The sequence below is a fragment of the Macrobrachium rosenbergii genome, chromosome 7, assembly GCF_040412425.1.
Source record: "Macrobrachium rosenbergii isolate ZJJX-2024 chromosome 7, ASM4041242v1, whole genome shotgun sequence".
Taxonomy (NCBI): domain Eukaryota; kingdom Metazoa; phylum Arthropoda; class Malacostraca; order Decapoda; family Palaemonidae; genus Macrobrachium; species Macrobrachium rosenbergii.
Window position 1 is genome coordinate 29,962,501 of NC_089747.1, and position 15,000 is coordinate 29,977,500.

The 15,000-nt window shown below is 35.4% G+C and overlaps 2 protein-coding genes across 2 annotated transcripts in view; one reads left to right on the plus strand and one right to left on the minus strand.

The window, feature by feature from the left end:
- The window catches only part of LOC136840264 (uncharacterized), a 270,094-nt gene that overhangs the window by 172,223 nt on the left and 82,871 nt on the right, over positions 1–15,000 (minus strand). The gene's annotated exons all lie outside the window — the stretch shown is intronic.
- The window catches only part of LOC136840260 (mucin-13-like), a 15,559-nt gene continuing 13,930 nt past the window's right edge, over positions 13,372–15,000 (plus strand). The window contains exon 1 of the mRNA XM_067106893.1: positions 13,372–13,485. The gene's annotated coding sequence lies outside the window, so the exon portion shown is untranslated. The remainder of the gene's footprint in view (positions 13,486–15,000) is intronic.

Sequence of the window (15,000 nt, forward strand, 5' to 3'; positions counted from 1 at the left end):
GTGCTGTTATATGTGTGAGAATCATTTTAGAGTCAACTAAAACAAAAATAAAAAGAGCTGAACGGTGATGTCAGCATGGAAGAAATGCCATATGCAAATGTGAACACACACGCATACATGTAAAGCTTCCATGATATTACGAGGCAAAATGAAAAATCATTAATTCCAATAAAACAGAAAATTATTAATTACTTTTAAGCAGTGTTCCTAGTCTTCACTGAGAAATGCCATGTACTAAAGGTGTAAACACAGGGCGCTGTACACAGACGCACACACACAATTTCCATGATAAGGGAAAATGAGAAATCAGTAACCATAATAATACAGAAGGTTAATATTAATTTTTAAAATAACGTTCATAAAAATAATGTAACACTGCTCACACTCATAAACAGACTGAGAAAAGGTTTTGAGGTGTGGAAGGCTGGGGAAAGTTTCCAAGGTGAAAGGGGGGGGGGGGCCGTTGGAGGGCTGGGCACCATAGGAGGGAAGCAACAGTAAGGCTGTTTATAGGAAGATTTACCCAGCAAAGGGGTTATTTGTGAAGGTGGGTATCCACCCCGGCTGGAAGGAGAGAGAGAATGCAGTGTGGGATAGGTAGGAGAGAGAGAATGCAGTGTGGGATAGGTAGTGAGGTTAGGCAGGCATCTGACTTCATTAGAATCTTTTTTGTTTTAATTTTTTTATGTTTATGCTTTTTCCTCATCTTATTGATGGATATTACACTACTGTACTGAAATAGTCATGCACAACAGAGAGAGAGAGAGAGAGAGAGAGAGAGAGAGAGAGAGAAAAAAAAAAACAACTGACACGATGCTAAGAAGCACACCTACATACATACAGTCTATAACACACATACGAACACACACATGCACAAACACACTAGCAGTATACACAAACCAACCTTCCCTTTCTCAACTATCATTTCTCATATTCTATTTCTTGGTGTTGTGTCATACAGTAACTGTCACTCCATAAAATAACAATAAAAAAATTATAAAAAACCAATAAAAATAAAGAGAAAGAGGGAGAAATAATGAGGAACAGAGAGCGAGCTTTCACAATTGTTATGGGCATAAAGCACAAAGTCACCTAACACGTCATGAAATGTGGTGTTTATAGCTTTTCCACAGGCTGATACAAATGTCATTAGTTTAGTAACCTATAGCAAAAGGTGAGTGGGTGGATAGGCACTTGCAATTTTTGTAAACGTTCCCACTATTAGCAGAAAAGTATGCATCATTACATGTCATTGTGATTTTTTGGCTTTATTATGGCCAATAGGCATATGCGTCACAAACATAGCTTTCTCTAATTGGCTACACCTGGAGAGTATTGATGCACTTGGTTACAAAGAGCATTTTTCGTCACTCTACAGTCATGGGTAATTAGTTATTTGTTTTAATAGTTTGTGACGTTTGGGATACGCAATGCATTACACCAAATATGTGGCTTTCATTGCAGTGCCTGCAAACATGGCAGGTGCTGTTAGTATGTGTGTTGCTGTGTATTATTTGTATGGCCCCACCTCACCCCAAGAGGGTGAGGAAACTGTTGACTGTAAAGTATCAATGCACAGGTTGTATAAGAGAAGCGATGCAGGATGGTCTATGGCGCGTACATGAATGACTATGATACTTCAAGGTCAGCCTTGCATGATGTCAAGACTTCCCAGGACAAGCTGAAGAAGTATATGATGAACTTTTGGAAGAAAACGTCCAAGAGTCTGACCTGCAAGCTCATGGTAAAAGGCTGACATGAGGGCACTGAACAGTTGACCTTGATCTGGCTTCGTCAGCAAATGGCAGCTAGCAAGCATGTTGGTGGTGCTGAATTGAAGGTTGCAACTATGAAGTTTGCAAGCATCCATGGGGTTGCAGACTTGAAGGCGTTCCAATGTTGGCTGTTTCGATTCAAAATTCGATATGGGGTGTCTAACGAGAAGACTCCTAGCAAAGCTTTGGATGCTTCCAAGGAGGAAACATCTGACAGAAATTCTCTTTGTTGAAGACAAGAACCCTCTAGACATCAAAGACGTACAGGACTTTGACAATACAGTGGTTTTGGAGGAAGGGGAGGAGGAGGAGAACTTGTAAACCTCCTCGCAAGTTTTAAAAATTCTGTTGAATGTATGCACTTTCGGCACCAGGCACAAGTGAGAGAGGAAAAGTTGTTTAAGTCTGTTATTACAGTGTTTATGTCTAAGCAAAATACAAAAAAGGAAATACTCACTTTTATCTAGTAGTGCAACCTACTATATTGCATGTCATGTGCGAGAAAAAGGTGTTTGCTCTTTTTCAAAGTGTATTTATATAGAATATTTTGTTAGAACAAGGAAAAATAAGTTAGATAAACGATTTTGCTTTAAGTTTTCAGTTTAAAGTGTGATGGTTGTTGCATATGAGCATACTGAGCATTTACAATTATGTGGTACTGACAAGGTAGGGGAGACTATGGAGTTGCCGTCTTACTCCCGTGGAGTTTTGTTTAACTTTATCCAAATTTTTATCTTATCTATCAGGGCCTTGGTTCTATTAATCTGGGTAATCGAAAGATTGTTCTCTCTCTCTTCTCTCTCTCTCTCTCTCTCTCTCTCTCTCTCTCTCTCTCTAATATATATATATATATATATATATATATATATATATATATATATATATATATATATATATATATATTATATGTATATATATATATATATATATATATATATATATATATATATATATATATATGTAAAATGAAAAAGTGGAGAATATTAACTAGGAACAGCATAAAAATAAAAGAGAAAAAGAATTGAGAGAGAACCAGAGAGAGAGAGAGAGAGAGAATAATGATCAGGAAGTGTTATGATTATGTAGCAAAAACACAAGTGCCAGTAATCTAACCACAATCAATAACAAAAATGCCTAACTGTCCTACCTGTGAGCTGACCTTTCAACTTATACCAGAACCTACAGACTTCCAGTGATGTCATTAGTCCCATCTACGATGGAGGGATTAAGTCATTTAATCACACCCAAAAGGACATTGTTAGATAAGCTCCAACCACTTAGGACGTTCACAAGGCGGGACAGAAGCTATTGCCCGCCTACTGATGGGATGGGCATTTTCCTTTCAAAAACCTTCAAAAAGCAAGTTTGAAGGGAGAGAGAGGCAGATAGAAAGAAGCAGATAGATAGCAGATAGATGATAGAGAAGCAAAGGAGTGAGGTTGTGAGCCTCACCAGTTGTGGGTTGAGATGAAAGAAAGGCTCATACTTTGATTCACCTAATTTGTATAAATACTGTATATTTTACTAGTGTGTTAATGAAGTAAGAAAAGCTGCACTGTGTCTTCCTAAGCCTCCTTGGACTCTACAACTAATAACAAACAAAGCTATAAACGATAAAGCAACTATAAAAGAGAAGAAAGAAAGGAACATCATAACGTTTGGTGGTAACAAACATTACAAATGGTGACAGTGGTATTGGATCCGAGGAAGACGTAAAAAAAAAAGCACAGTGTACACATACAAGAATTCCATAATGAATCAACAAGCAGAACAAATACACACTCAAGAATTTAAAAACAGACGACGAAAAACATTCCTGCTGCAAACGTCAACAGCCGAAACAAAACGAAGGAAATAACAGGCAACGAAGTGAATCATAACATCAGCGAAAACATTACCGCTTAGAAAACCCACAACTAAGAAACATTATTGAGCAACGAGAACAACGCAAGCATACCAGTCAACGTGAAACAGCAAAACACCGTAGCCTGTGTGTTGGTGACTATCGAAACACACCCAAACAGATTCTATACACAATCTGTTAAAATGGATGAGTGCATTTCACATGTATGACAAACATTCCCATTAAAAATCAACATTACTGGTGAAATCTAAGAAGAAGACGAATCCCTGATGGTCGGCAAAGCAAGAAAAGGACAGTTTTAGTCAAGACACTCAGGATACGACGCGCCTACAGCGAGCTACAGTGTTGGTCGCGAAAGAAAAGGTGAAAAAGTTCCAAAGAAACAGTGGTAACAAGCAACAGTTAGACAAAGCGACAACAAAAATAAGTAAGTCGTGATTGGAAAGTTATTTTATTCTCTCTCTCTATGAGTGTATGAAATTTTTTTTTTATGTTCTCTCTCTCAGAAAGTATAAAACTTTTATAATTCTCTCTCAAAAATTTTTAATGTTTGATAGATAGGAATCTTTAATAACATGACATTCTTTTGATGAAGTATTTTTGTAATACTGTTATGTATTTGTGTATAAATTTTTTTATGATTTTTAGAATATTGTTGTAACATGCAGGATTCATTTTGCTATTAGAAATAGACATTACAATTTAAGACCAACAACAATTAGACATAGTCGAGTTCCAGTGCCAAGTTCATGAATACCATTAACTCAAGAAAGTACTAACACTAATAACACAAATAGCAATAATAATAATACTGATAATACCAACAACTTTCAATTTAGAACAATGGTGCAAGCAGCGATCATTATGCAAGCCACATGATTATGTGGAACAGTTGAAAGTTCAAATCCTGACAAAAATAGGCTAGAATCATATTCTGTGAACCAGTGGCTAGCTGATGCAGATAGTCACATATCTACAGGGCGAATAACAAATGAAAGAACTAAAATTAATGAAGCCTTGCTTCTCGTTAGTTCAGAAAGCGGTGATGCACATAGAACTTTGAATTCAGTTAGATTCCGCAAAATAACCACATACACTGAATTTACGTGCATTTGTTTATCAATCAGGGAGCCAGTAAGTCAAAGTGATGCATTATATAATATTAATAAATTCCTTACCCAGCTTTATGATGGAGAATCCATAGCAAATCTTCACACAGATGTTGAAGAATCAACACACAAAGTGATAGTAGACTTAAGGAAAACAACCATCACCTTAGGAAATAAGAATGATTTTGGCGATGAAGAAAATTATTTAGTTAGTTTAAGATATGTGGCGATGAAGAAAATTATTTAGTTAGTTTAAGATATGTTTTGAATTACTTGTCATTTGGAACGATGTATAACGCACTCGGATAATAAGAAAAGAAAGCTTTCAAGAAAGTTAAAATTGATCCTAAAAGTGATTGCCTTACAGCTTTAATATCAATGAGGCAAGAAATCCAGAAGAAAGAGATAGATTTTTCTAAGGAATTTGTAGGGGTAACAGAAACACAAAATGAAAGGAAAGGCAGAAATACCCATGATTAATATAAAAGAAATAACAAGTACTGTATAATGATAATTCCTTTCAAAGGAAATATGCACAAAATACTAGGAAAAAATGGAATCCAAACCAGAAAGGAAGACAGAATCAATCGAGGAATGGACCCTTCCTTCCTCGGTCCACCTGTAAGATATCATAATGGTCAATATTCAAACATAAACAATTTAAAACCAGAGAAAAATTCAGCCCAAGAAGCTAGATAAAAAATAACATGTGAAAACTGTGGGTATACCAATCATTCCACTAATGAATGCAGAAAGCCTAGAATCTGCACAGTTTGCAAAAAGATTGACATTTAACTAAAAACTGTTGGTTCAATAATAAGGAAGCCAATAGAGAGGTTACAGAGATAAGTAACAGTCGCTCAAATATACATAAATCATCCAGTCAGCGACGATTAGCCCCTTTACAGAGAAAAGAAAGTAAATCCCTTCAAGGTGATGAAAGAGAAAAAGGAGAAACAGTTACATGGAAAATGAAGGTTCATCCGCATTTTCCTATTTACATAACAAAGAAGTAATATTTTCTATGAAAGAGGAAGAGATAAACAGAAAGGATCCGCCTATTGTAAAGACTCCAATAAATGGAAAGACATGTACTGTACTCATTGATTCAGGTAGTACTGTAAACATAATTGATAAAATCACTTTAACCAGATATTTAGGCATTGCAGAAACTCAGATTCAGGGTCAAAGTAGAGTGATAAGAGGAACAGCAGGGAAACAGATTAAAAGTCTGGGGAATGTGAACTTAGAAATAAATATTTTGTCACATAAATTTATTGAAAGTTTTCTAGTTTTAGAAGACAGATTTTTTCCCACACAAGTATTGTTCTCATTTAATTTAATGAGGAGGTGTGGAATAATGTTAGACAGTAGTGAAGGAAATATTAGCCTGAAACAGGATAATCAGAAGAGCTTATGTTTTAAGCTTGACGAAGAAAAGTTTCACCCAAATCTGATCAACCTGTCTGAGACAGTTTCGACAAGCGAGACAGACATACAGGAAAAGCAGGTAAGTAACCAGGACAAGCAAGATAAAATAGAAACAGATAAAAAAGACGAATTCCCACAGTTACAGAATACAGAATTGTTGAGATGTGCATATACAAATGATATATACGCAGATATAAATAATTGTGATGACCAAAACACTGAATCTAACGAAAATCAAGGCGCCTATACCTATAACTATAGCAATGTAGTAATGAGCTGTGAAAGTGAAGGGAAATATTAAATGAAGTATTGCTCTTAGATAAAATAAATAAATCAGATATAAATAGTATAATAAAGTAACAAAAGAAACCACTGGAAATGCATAATTTTGCTATTTTTCAGACATAGAAGAAGAAATATGTTGTGTTAGCACAGCTGATGATAATAAAGTACAATTTATACTCAACAGACCAGTAACTTCGTATCCAAAATGTTTAACAAAAACATATTTGAGATCAAAAGAGGATGTAAGGGATAAGGATGTTCTATTATTGAACGAAGAATTGCCAGATTTTGTCAGAATGGATAATTCACTAGTCCAAATGAATGGTGATAACTGCGAAGTTTATGTCCAAAACTATTCAGATAACAGACTAACACTATACGCAGGCATTGTCTTTTGCATAGGGATCCCTATTCACAATCCTTTACTAACAGTAGAAGAAAAAGCATTTTTGTCTATAAATGGCCAAAACTCTCAAATAAATCAAGAAGTAAATAAAGCAGATTTTCCAGAAAACAGACACAAGTTAATTCAGGTGTTAGAGAAATACAGAAATGTAATAGCTGTAGAAGGATATAAACTAGGAAGAACAAATGTTCTACAACACAGAACTTTGTTAGATGATGGAGCCAAGCCATTTTTTATTCCTAATTACAGATTACCAACAAGCCAGAGACCCATAGTTGACAATTTGATAGGGGAAATGAAAAGAGATGGAGTAGTAATCCCTTTTAAATCTCCATATAATTCCCCATTGTTACTTGGGCAGCAGCAAGAGCCACAGTGATAAATAAAGTGATTACCTCACACATTCAAAACGCAGGACAAATAGAAAAACTGAAAAATTTTATAAATCAGGTCAATCAGAATGTAACAAAAGAACTGAATAAGTTGGAAAACATACAGTTTTTAAATACTTTTGCTCTAGAAATTAAAGTGATATTACAGGAACATAAAAACACATTAAATGCCATTTTGCTTGCTTATAAAGGTATTTTGAGCCCAACAATAATCACTCCTAAAGAATTCGAAGACATTATTAAGCTTTGCATCATGGAAAAACACTTTCAGCCACTTGTGGAAGATGTATTCATGTACTACAATTTAATAAGTGCCAAAGTACTTTATGATAAAATTATTTTAGTTGTACCTTTTCAATACTAGGATCACAAATACATTAATCACTGTGTACCCATTTCCTATGATAGTAGGTAATCATTCAAAAGGAACAGTCAGGCATTTTGCATTAGAAGAACACGCTCTACTATTGTCATTCTTCACTGATAAACAATTTAATGAGTGTATTCTGTTACAAGAACAGGAATATATATGTAATTTTGATAACCTGTATAAGAATACTAATGCTTATTCCTGAATTCAAGAAATTGTGTTAAACCATAACCAAGAAAAAGAAGTATGTACCACAAACTTTTGAAGCACTAATAACGATCAAGAAATCTTTGTATTTTCACTAAATACTGTTGCAGCTAAAATTAAATGTCACAACATTAGTACAGAAATAAAGTTTAAAAATGTTAAAGCTTTTACATCATGATGTCAGTTAGTTATAGCAAACCAATTATATTATGAACACCACCATTTCACAACATATAAATTCAACAAACATGTGCCATATAAGAATTACTCATATAAAATAGATGAATTTAAGCTGTCTCAGTTAGAATTAAGGAAGCTTGAAAATTTGAACTATGTTGATGAATACTTCTACTATAAAGAAACTGTCTCCCCCATTTTATCATTAGTAAATCTAGTGGTAATAATAATAAGTGTTATTTTGTTTATCCTGGTAGTGAGAAATCTTATTATCAGAAAAATACAAGGGATATTGACAGGGAGTCTCGATGGCTCGGTTGGTAGAAGCAGCAACCTCAGACTTCATAGAAGTCTATGGCGAGGGTTCAATCCCCGCAGCCGACCGGTCAGAGAGGTGGACACTGCTATCCGTGTAGACACCCCGGGATTACGTATGTAATCAACGGATAGGTTTGCCGAAAGCAAATGGGTGTTACAGACTAATACACACATAAACAAAGCCACTCCAACACCTTCTAAAACATAACAGACACCTCACACGTCTCGAACTGTCAACCTACTCGCCCAGTTCTCCTCGCTGCTGGGAGAAAGGGAGCTGGGGGATTTGGTAACATGTACACATTCGCTACCAGGGTCTAAGCAATGTCAGGCAGGGCAGCCAATCGAGGCTACGGCCTACCCACCATAAATCCAAGTCCTTCAAAGAAGGCATCGTGCTTACCCCATATAATAATGGGAAAAAATGCACGTTAAAAACGGAGAAGAAGAAGACAAGGGATATTGACAGAACTCAATAATAACAATAATTGACAGTTGATGTTAACATTATTTCTTACATGATAATAACTTATGTTTGTTGTTCATATGTTTATTGTTCATATTTTCACTTAATATACTTATGAATTAATATATTAACATACTTATAATTTGATGTGTTTCATATTTTAATATGATTATTTTTTAAGAATGTTTTAATGAACTTATGTCTTTTCCTCTACAATTGGAGAAACAATTTTTATTATGTCCATTGCTGCATTTTATTGCCAATTTAATTATTACTGTTGTATCCATTTAACTATGTTTAATCAAACATTGAAGACAATGTTTGGTAGGTGACCAAGTGATGTAATGATAGCTGGGAGAATATTAGTTAGGAATAGCGTAAATATAAAAGAGAGAAAAAGAAATGACAGAGAACCAGTGATAGACAAAGAGAGAGAGAGAGAGAGAGAGAGAGAGAGAGAGAGAGAGAGAGAGAGAGAGAGAATAACAATCAGGAAGTGTTATGATTATGTAGCCAAAACACGGGTGCCAGTAAATCTAACCACAATCAATAACAAAAGTGCCTAGCCGTCCTACCTGTGAGCTGACCTTTCAACTTTCACAGAACCTAAAGACTTCTGGTGATGTCATTAGTCCCACCTACGAAGGAGGGGATTAAGTCATTTAATCACACCCAAAAAGGGACGTCGTTAGATAGCTCAACTACTCAGGACATTTGCCCGCCTATTGATGGGATGGGCATTTTCTCAAAAACCTTCAAAAAGCAAGTTTGAAGGGAGAGAGAGGCAAATAGAAAGAAGCAGATAGATAGCAGATACAAGACAGAGAAGCAGAGGAGTGAGGTCATGAACCTCACCAGTTGTGGTTGAGAAGGAAGAAAGGCTCATACTGATTCACTTAATTTGTATAAATACTGTATATTTTACTAGTGTGTTAATGAAGTAAGAAAAGCTGCACTAAGTCTTCCTAAGCCTCCTGGGACTCTACAACTAATAACAAACAAAGCTAGAAACGATAAAGCAACTATAAAAGAAAAGAAAGAAAGGAACGTCAAAACATTTGGTGACTACATATATATATATATATATATATATATATATATATATATATATATATATATATATATATATATATATATATATGTATGTATGTATGTATGTATCACACATTACCACATGTGAAAAATAAGAGATGGGTGGTAGGTCCTGACTGGTTTTTCGACTTTATTTCCAAACCAATGACGAAGGACTGATACAGAGTATTAGAAGTCACAAATATACAGTATATACTACAGGAACATTACTGACGAACATACACAACTGGTAGAGACTACATATCCACCCACAGGCTGGTTTCAAGGTAGGAGTGGCCTTCAAAACTCACTTGGCTAAAAATCACAATATACTCTCAGGGGACAATATTGATAAACATACCGACCATAGGCGACATCAGATCCACACCTGACAGGTGTCAGGGAGGCGGAGTTTGGAAAACTCATTAGCAGTGCTGCCCCTGTACCGTGTTTACAAAAATGAAAATCTTATTTTCATACATCTCTACTGCCTACCTTAAAATTTAAACAATTTACAAATTTCTTTTGATATTAAAGGATCAAGTTTATACATCCCTTGTCTGATATTCATATTATGGCTTTAACTTTCTTTTATGGAGCTAGATTCAATGATATTCCTTTCCAGTGCTTTATTAGATTATACAATCGTTTTTGCCCCTTCCCAGTTGATATCATGAAGGTTTCTCACTAACATGTACAAAAATACCACTATTCCCTTGTGCATACCTCACACATTCCATGTAAATCTTGTGACAACTTTTATATTGGCCAAACGGGTAAAGCACTGGAAAAGAGAATAGAACAGCATAAAAAATATGTGATATATGCACAGGAAACAGTAGTATTTTTGTACATGTTAGTGAGAGCAATCATGCTATCATCTGGGAAGGGGTAAAAAGGATTGAATTCTAATAACCCACTAGAAAAGAATATCATTGAATCTAGCTTTATAAAAGAAAGTTACAGCCATAATATGAATATCAGACAAGGGATGTATGAACTTGATCTTTCAATATCAAAAGAAATTTGTAAATTGTTTAAATTTTGAGGTAGGCAGTAGAGATGTATGGAAATAAGATTATCATATTTGTAAACACAGTACGGGGGCAGCAGTGCTAATGAATTTTCCAAACTCTGCCTCCCTGACACCAGTCAGGTGTGGATCTGATGTCGCCTGTGGTCGGTAGGTTTATCAGTATTGTCATCTGAGAGTATATTGTGATTTTTAGCCAAATGAGTTTTGAAGGCCACCCTACCTGGACACCGGCCCCGTGGGTGGATATGTAGTCTCTAACGGTTGAGTATGTTCGTCAGTACTGTTCCTGTATTGTATATATTTGTGACTTCTAATACTCTGCATCAGTCCTTTGTCAATGGCTTGAAGAAAAGTCGAAATTAGTCAATACTCTGTCCCCTATTTTTCACCTGTGGTAATGTGTGATAAGTGAATCACGTACAAAGTGATTATAATCATATATATATATATATATATATATATATATATATATATATATATATATATATATATATATAAATATAAATATATATATATATATATATATATATATATATATATATATAATATATATATAATATATATATATATCACAGTGAAAAATAACAGACGGGGTGTAGGTCCTGACTGGTTTCGACTTGGGATCGACAAAGGACATCATCTGATGATATGCAGTTTTGTCCCAAGTGTAAACAAGGCAACCAACCCCGATCCAAATGCGATGAATGTCTTGTTTATAGCATTGTTGTCAGTATGACACAAAGTCAAAATCTTGGTAGATTTGTCCAGAGTTTGATTGTCCGTTTGCAAGTCATCAGAAAGTGCAACTTTCCAACATATCCTATCAACAATGCTTCTCTCTCTCGTATCAATCTCTCTCTCACTTTCAAGTTCTTTCAGAAAATAAAGGTCACGTATGCCCTTTAAAATGGAAATCTTACTGAAAATCTTTGATTTGGAGTTATATTTTTTCAATCTTGAAATTATCAAAGTAGAATTATATATATATATATATATATATATATATATATATATATATATATATATGTATATTATTCTACTTTGATAATTTCAAGAGTGAAAATATATATCTTATAACTCCTAATCAAAGAGTTTCAGCATGATTTCCATTTTAAAGGGCATACGTGACCTTTATTTTCTGAAAGAACTTGAAAGTGAGAGAGAGAGTGATACGAGAGAGAGAAGCATTGTTGATAGGATATGTTGGAAAGTTGCACTTTCTGATGACTTGCAAACGGACAATCAAACTCTGGACAAATCTACCATGATTTTGACTGTGTCACACTGACAACAATGCTATAAACAAGACATTCATCGCATTTGGATCGGTGTTGGTTGCCTTGCTTACACTTGGGACAAAACTGCATATCATTAGATGATGCCCTTTGCCGATCCCAAGAGATTTCGGATGATGGAGATATTTAAAGTTTATTCTTCCTTAGCATTCGGGAGTATCAGTGGGGTTCACTTAGACCAGAGCCACAACTTTTGAACTGCTACACCCATGCGACTGGAAATTCTTAGCTCAAATCTTTTATGAGGATGCATAAACCAACAAAAATAAAAATCAGGAAAAAGAGGTCTACAGAATTAAACACAAATATAAAAATAGCCTAACTTTAGAAACATTCAGGCGCTCACAAGGACCCTTTCAGCCTACGATGGGTCAAATGCCGTATTTTGCTTGCATGTTGGTATCGATGCAACATCAAGGGTAGCGCACTTGAACTTGGGTTCACCCACAATGATCTTGTCGTGTTCCAAATTTCATGGATCCTTCGAATTGACGAACTTAGTATATGAGCAGTAATGTAAACTTTAAACGAGAAGAACATGACCTAGCATTCTTTCAGAGCAAAAAAAAAAAAAAAAAAATCTGCTTAGCAAGCTTGTACGCAATAGAATCCTTTGCACAAGTGACGATAAAAAACCATTGGAAAAATAAAAATTAACACAGGCATATATATATATATATATATATATATATATATATATATATATATATATATATATATATATATATATATATTATATATATTATGCCTGTATTCATTTTTATTTTTCCAATGGTATAATTCGAACCTTCCTCTCCTCAAAAGGTATTTTGTGATAAAATATTTTTCCCCTTGCCTTATGCCACCCTAGCTGCGAATCCACCACGACCCTGTAACTTTCAGGTATTTATACACTGTTAAAGTTGGGAAACAGGTTGTATGAGATATAACCACTATTATCTAAAATTATATTAGTAAGGGACTTTGACCAAGTCACGAGAAACTGACGGGTGAGTTGAGCAGTGATAGACAGAATGGCTTCAGGACAGAGCGCTGAAACTGGAAATCTCAAGTGTATGAGTTAGATAGCATGGGGAGATAAAAAGGGAATTAAGAAATCTCTTGTTCCCCATCACCAACATGCACACGTCTCTTTATCTCGCTTGTTCACCCACTGGCTAATCGACGAGATAACGATTATATGGCCCTCCAAAAAACTAGGACGCTATATAAAAGCACCCGGCTCTTCTACGTCAAGCACTATTCTCGCACTTGACACGAACCAGTACAGAGCTGCCTATCTGGTGAGTTATTTCATTTTCTTTGCTTTCTTTAAGGTTGTCTGGGATTTCATAAAAAAAAAAAAAACAATGAAGCATTTTTTTTTTGTTTACAACAAATTCATCTAAAAAACGAAACAATTTTTATTACCAAAGTTTTCAATCTTTGAAACCGGTTCTTTGTAGAAGAGAGACTTTTCACTGTTACCTTTATGGTGAAATTGAACGGAGACGCTGATATAAAGTCATTCTTTTTGCTTTAGCTTTTTTATGGACTCGGTAACTTCCCCATTAAACTCTGAAAATGGAGCGAAGTACCTAGAGGTGTAGTGCCGTGGGCCTCCGCGAAAATGGAGTCAACGTCTAAGGTAGGGTTGGAATGCCAAGGGTTTTACTGAAAATGAAGTGCCCTGGCCCTTACCTGCCCTGTCAAGTTAAATGACTGACTGATAATTTGAACATGCATTGGCGTCACAAAATCTGAGAATTTGCCCAATAAAGTGATGACGTACTCCAAAACGCAAAGAGTATCCTTCAGCATATATCATCTCCAATCCTGAAACATGGAGGGAAGAAGAGAGTCGAGAGTTTAAGAATTAAAATTTGAGAGCAATAGAATAATCAAGTATAATGCAAAGAATGTCCTACTACATTTGCAGATGGATGGAGAAGATAAATATATGGCGTACAATAAGAAAATAGCCAAAAGAGTAGGTCTGTCCTTAAATTAAGCTGGCCAATGAAAGAGCAACAAAGGAGTTTCAATTAACGAAAATGGAGTATTTAAATCAAAATACGAAAAGAATTACCAGATACGCAGTTTCTAAGATTTGCAAACAAGAATTAATGATTAACGTTTTACTTATCAGACCATATATCCCTAGAGAAGTTTTAATTTTGTGCATAATGAGTAGTGGTGAACACAAGGAAACAGGGTTCTCTATTGTGGAAGGAGCACAGCCTCCTATGGCACGGCCAAAGATCTGAGACCTGGTTGTATGGTCACGGCCTTTCATGAGACGACAAATGTGGCACCTATTATGATTCAACAGCCAAAAAAGTCGCTCAGACACTAGTACGTATGCAAGACAAAATTTGAGAGTGGATGTTAGGCGTCCCAATTGCAATTCACACAAACCACACTTAAATCCTACTGCATAAAATGCATTGTGCAGCAGTATTTTTTATGTGCAGCACAGTCTACAAGAAATGGGCTCCGTGTTTAATTAATCTTCGCATCTTCCATCCCCGAGCCATCGTCTCTCACCAGGGGACCTTTATAAATACGCAGAGTAAAAGTACCTTGGTCTGAGTTTGGGGGCAGTTAATAGCATCCCTATGGTCGGGAACTGCCGTTCGACCCTCTCAGATATCGAGTGTTATTTCTGACATCATGGGTACATTGCATACATATACTATTTTACTAAATCCAAAATGAGTGACACTTAAAGGCGATGTTTTCAATTTGCTATATACATACCAGTGAAGACAAAAATCCAGGAAACACGAAAAAGAAAACGGAGCAGAGAAACAGTTGAG